This window comes from Ictidomys tridecemlineatus, chromosome 11 (assembly GCF_052094955.1).
Source record: "Ictidomys tridecemlineatus isolate mIctTri1 chromosome 11, mIctTri1.hap1, whole genome shotgun sequence".
NCBI classification, from domain to species: domain Eukaryota; kingdom Metazoa; phylum Chordata; class Mammalia; order Rodentia; family Sciuridae; genus Ictidomys; species Ictidomys tridecemlineatus.
The window spans coordinates 104073909-104079908 of record NC_135487.1 but is presented as its reverse complement, the minus strand read 5'-3'; positions in this window follow the sequence as shown (position 1 = coordinate 104079908).

Here is a 6000-nt window from a genome sequence, read left to right as displayed (position 1 = left end):
ATAAACAAATGAAAAAATTTTAAATAATGAAAGTAATATGAACTATCTTCTTCCGCCAGAATGGAGTAAAATGTGAAGTTAATGTTAGAGGACAATTTGGGAAATTGCAAAAATGTGAAAATTAAACAATACAATAAGTTACACGTGGATCAAAGGAATAAAAATGGAAAAGGAAAATCAGAAAATACTTTAAGATTAATTAAAATCAACATATGATTTCAAAATCTAAATGATGAAGATTGAATTGCGCCCCAAAGAAATTTTATTGGTATGAATGACATTTAAGAAAAGAGAAATATTTTAAATTAATAACCTAAAGTTCTACCTTAAGACATTGGAAAAGGGATAGCAAAATAAACCTATATCAAAAAGAAATAATGAGAAAAGACAGATGAAAGAGAAACTATTGAAACAGAGAATAGAAAGCAACAGATAAAATCAATGAAGTCAAAAGGTGTTTCTTTGAATAAAAAAGAACAAAATTGACAATTTTGATAAAGAAAAAAAGAGAAAACAAATTACTATAACCATAGATGAAAGAGGAAATATTACTACCAACTTCAAAAATCAAACAGAATCAGAAAAAATAATGTGAACAATAGTATGTCAAACAATTACCTTCAATACAAAAAAATCCTTTGAAAGATACAATCTATCAAAACTAACCCAAGAAGAAATAATTTAGATAAGTCTAAAATAATAGATTATAATAGATTAATACCAATAATAAACTACTCACAAAGAAAATCTCTGGCCCAAATGGCTTCACCATTAAAGTCTATCAACCTCTTAAAGAGGAGTTTATAGAAATTCTTCTCAAATTCTTCCTAAAAATAGAAAATAGGGAACACTCTGACTTCATGAGTCCACCATTAATCCGTTAAATGTATTGTCTCAGATGCAGAACACCTATTAAAACCTAAATTTAGCAACAAATATAACACTTATGCTAGCTTTTAAAATAAATATTGTGTTTGTTTTTTTAGAATTCTGTTTTTGAGAAAAATGATAGGTGAATGATTAGAGCTTTTGAATATAAATGAAGTATATGTAAAAGATTATATATATATAATTATGTAATGTAAACTATAGATTATTAGATTATTGTTTTCAACCTTTTCCAATGTACCTGAAGCGAATTGCATTCTGCCATTATGTATAACAAATTATAATAAATAAATAATTTAATTTAAAAAAAGATTCAGAGGTGGAGCTTTTAGGCAGTGATTAGGATGGCAATCTCATCAATGGATTAATCCATTTGATTGATTAATAATTTCAATGTACTATGAGTGGTTTCTGTGCAGGTGGGCATGACTAGAGGAAGTAGCTCATATGGGGCATGGCCTTGGGCTGTACAGTCCTTGCCCCCCTCCTCCACTTCCTGACTGCCCCCCTCCTCCACTTCCTTCACCATGCCTTCTGCCAAGATGTTCTACTTCACCTTGGACCCAGAGCAATGCATATGGCTGACTATGGACTGAGACCTCTGAAACCTTGAGCCTGAGTCAAAATAAATTATTCCTTGTCTAAGTTATTCTTGTCAAGTATTTTGGTCCCAGCAATGAAAATATGACCAACACAGAAATTAGTACCAAGAAGTGGAGTTGTTGTGACTAACCTGAAAATGTAGTTCAGAAGTGTTTGGAACTACTTTGTGGGAGAAGTTTATAAAAGTTTGGAGATGAGAGCTGAGGAATCCTTATAATGTTGTAAGCAGAACTTAAAGAGCAATGCTGGTGTGAACTCAGAAGAACAGAGGCATGATACAACAGTGGACAATAAAATCTGTACTCATGAGGATCCTATTAAGAATTGAACTGGAAATGATTCATGTTCCATTATGACAACTTGTCTACATTATGTCCATGCCATGAAACTTTCTCTGAGGCTGAATTTAAGTGGATGGACTAATTAATCTTGTGGAGAACTTTTTAAGGCAGCATAGCATTGAGGAAGCAGGGTGAGTATTTCTTAGGACTTTTAGCTAGGTTCACTGCAAGAATTGGGAGAAAAGGCAAAGAGTAAAGATTTTTAAAAACTTGTAATTTGACCAGAGAAGAAGCACTTATAAAATTGGAGCCAAGGAAAGTATGCTTGCTGAAGAGACTATAACTAACTGAAGAGAAACTAATTAATTTTAACAGGAAAAAATGCCTTGAGGGCATCTCAGGAATCATCAAGACCACATGCATGGCAGGCTCAAGTGTGTGAAAGTGAACATGTGTTTGAGAAGAGGCCACAAGAGCATTCTAATTGCATAGGAGTTCCCAGAAAGTTGTTTCACCAGGATTTATTTCTTCATGCTCAGCCATTCAGGAACTCAGAGCCTGCTATCGCCATGGTCCAAGGGGGGGCCTGGATACTGCTCCAGCTGGTGTCAGATCTTGGCTTTGTCTGCATAATGTTGGTTCTGCAGGAATGCAAGATGCTGAAGGAATGCAAGGGCCACAGAGGCTTCCACTGAAATTTCAAAGGATGACCTGGAAGTACTGACAAAGTGTAGCAGGGTTAATATCCCTGTGGGCAGCCCCTGAAAGGGTAATTTATGAAGCTGTGAGAGTGAAGCCAAAGCTGCAATGGAGACCTCAGGAGTTAGGTTTTGCTGGGAGACCTCAGAAATTAGGTTGTGCTGGGAATGTAAAACATTTGTAGAGGAAAGCTACAGGCAGCAAGCAAAGTAGCCAGCCCAATAAAAAGTCCATATAAGCTGCAACTGGCAAGGCCATAGGGTTAGGACTACAAATCCCTTTGTGGTCCATAGTTCAACAACATGTGCTCCAGATTCCAAACATGGAGACACAGGGCTTAGTATTTTCCCCACTGGGTTTTTGTCTTACTTTTGACCCACCCCTTCTTCCTACCCATCCCTCTCTTTTATAGTGGGACTTTTTACTCTGTGTCAATGTACATTGGATGTATATTGGATGTATGCAACTTGCTTTTGATTTTTACAGAGGCTTGTAGATGATAAGTCTCAGAGGAGACTTTGGAATTGGGTTTTTGAGTTATGCTGGGACTGTGGGGATTCTTGGAGATGGATTGAATATATTTTGCATTCTGAAATGGACAAGAGTTTTAGGGACCAGGGGCAGAATGCTATGGTTTTGATCTATAAATCCTCCCCCCAAAAAAATCTCACGTCTTTAAAACATAATCTCAAGTTCAGCAAGGTTCAGAAGTGTATTTTAGGCAGCTGTTAGGGCTGTAACATCTCAGTGGATTTATCTATTTGATAAATTAATAATTTGAATGTAGGAAATGGGCATGGATGGAGGAAATAGCTTATTGTGGACATGGATTATATATGTCCCTATAGACTCTCTCTCTCTCTCTCTCTCTCTCTCTCTCTCTCTCTCTCTCTCATATTTGCTTATTGACTGCCATAAATTGAGCATATGTCCTTTGCTGGGCCCTTTGTTATGGTTTAGATGTGGTGTCCCCCAGAAGCTCCATATAAGACAATGCAAGGGTTAGAGGAGAAATGATTGGGTAATATCCTCACTTAATCAGCAAATGAACCCCCTGATGGGATTAACTGAGTGGTAACTGGAGGCAAGTGGTGTGTGGCTGGAAGAAATGCTTCATTGTGGATGTGGCTATGGGATATATATTTTGTATCTGAACAGTTGAGACTCTCTCTGCTTCCTGATCATCCTGTGAGCTTCTGTCCTCTGCCACACTCTTTCACATTGATGTTCTGCCACACTTCGAGCCCCGAGGAATAGAGCCAGCCTTCTATGGACTAAGACCTTTTAAAACTGAGATCCCTCAGTGAACTTTTCCTCCACTAAAATTGGTCTGGTCATATCTTTTACTCACAGCAGTGAAAACGCTGACTCATACACCCTTCTTCCATGTTATTCTTGTTTATCTCAAATTCATAGAAAAGGAAGTCAGCTAACCATGGGTGAACCTTTGAAACTAGGAGCCAAAATAAATATTTCCTCCTCCAAGTTGTTCTTGTTATGAATTTTTCTCAGTGGTAAAAAGTTGATGGACACAAACATCAACAACAACAACAAGTTAATCTAACACATTAATTAGTAGAATAAGAAACAAAGTTTACATTATCATCTAACTCAAAAGATGCAGACAAATCACTTGACAGTACCCCAATACTCTTATATAAAAATGCCTTAAATAGAAGAAAGTTCTACCACCTGATAAAGTTCTACCATCCACAACACAAATGAAAACTATGAAAACAGTTAACATCATATTGAATGGTGAGAGACTGTACGTTCTCTCTCTAAGATCTGGAGAAAGACGAGAAAGTCCTCTTTGGACTGTGAACAAACCAAAGTAAGCATTCAACATGTCATGAAGAAGATACTAGTTAGAAAATTAGGCAGGAAATGAAAATAAAATTCACCCAGATGAGACAAGATGAAGGAAAATAATTTCATTCAAGAGAACATGATCACAATCCTAATAAATCCACTAAAAACTATTAGAACTAATATATGATGTTAACAAGGTTACAGTACACAAGGTCCATATACAAAAATCAATTGGAGAGGTTTCTGGGAAGATGGAGGAGTAGGGAAACTGTAGAATTTTTCTCCTTGCCCAAACAACAATTACACTAGTAGAATCTAATATAATTATTTTATAATTCTGTTTATTGTAACTTCTCTTCGAAAGCTTGGATGATAAATAGTGGTTAAATTTGATTAATATATAAAAGTCTTTCCAAAGTAGCAGATTCCCATACCCCTACTCTTGAGCTCTAAGGCAGATAACAAAGCACAAGTTCATGGAGATCCAGAGTGGGCAAAAAAGAATCCTGTTGTCCAAATATCAATGATTTATGTGCTGGTTGCTGCTTCTGGTCACAGAGATGCAGACAAAAAATAGGAACAATCATTGTTATAAGATCCTTTCTCTCTGGCTGACCAAAGTTAGTTCCAGAAAGCACGAAAATCCAGTGTTTACTTTTCTCCCTTCATTTTCCTCTTTTACCCTTTTGGGAGCAAGGTATTGGAGACTTGGTCACTCACATTCAACTGCATGTACATAGAAAACTAAAAAGTCACTGTGCATGCCCAGAGGGAGATGTATGCTCACAGAACAGAGAAGTAAGTGCTGTGACTTGTATCCAAAATGTCCCTCAAGTGGCCATGTATTAAGGGCTTTGTCCCTAGGCAGTGTCACTGGGGGAACTTTTAATAGGTGGGGCCCTGTGGAAGGAAGTTAGGTCACTGGCGAAATTCCCTTGAAAAGGATACTGGGACCTAGGATCATTACCATCTGTCTCTATTTTTACTTACCAGTGCATCAGGAGAAAAGGCATCCTCTACCACATGCTCTTACCATAAGGTACTTGGCTACCACAGGCCCAAAGTAACAGGGCCAAGTGTCCGAAACCATAGCCAAAATGACCTATTATGGTTTAGATATGAGGTGTCACCCAAAAGCTTAGGTGTTAGAAAAGAATTCTCAGAGGCAAAATGATTGGGTTATGAGAACTTTAACCTAATCACTACTCTAATCCTCTGATATGGATTAGCTGGGTAGTGAGTTTAGGCAGGTAGGGAGTGGCTGGAGGAGGCTGGTCACTAAAGAAATGCCTTTGGAGTTTACATTTTTGCCTCCAGTGAGCTGAGCTCTTTCCTTCCTAATTGCCATGTCCTGAGTGTCTTTCTTCCTCCACACTCTGCCACCATGATATTCTGCCTCACCTTGGGTCCACAGCAATGGAGTTGACTATCTAAGGACTGAAATCTCCCAGAAATTGTGAGAAACAAATAATCTTTTCCTCCTCTAAAATTGTTCTTGTCAGATATTTGGTCACATCTGTGAAAAAGCTGACTAAAACGTGAAATTTTCTTCTTTTTAAGTTGATTTATCTTAGGTTTTTCTTAACTTTTTCTTTAATTTTTAAATTTGTTTTAATTAGTCATACATGACAGTAGGATGCATTTAAGCACTTTGATATATCATACATAGATGGGGTATAATTTGTCATTTTTCTGATAGTACATGTCATAGAATCAC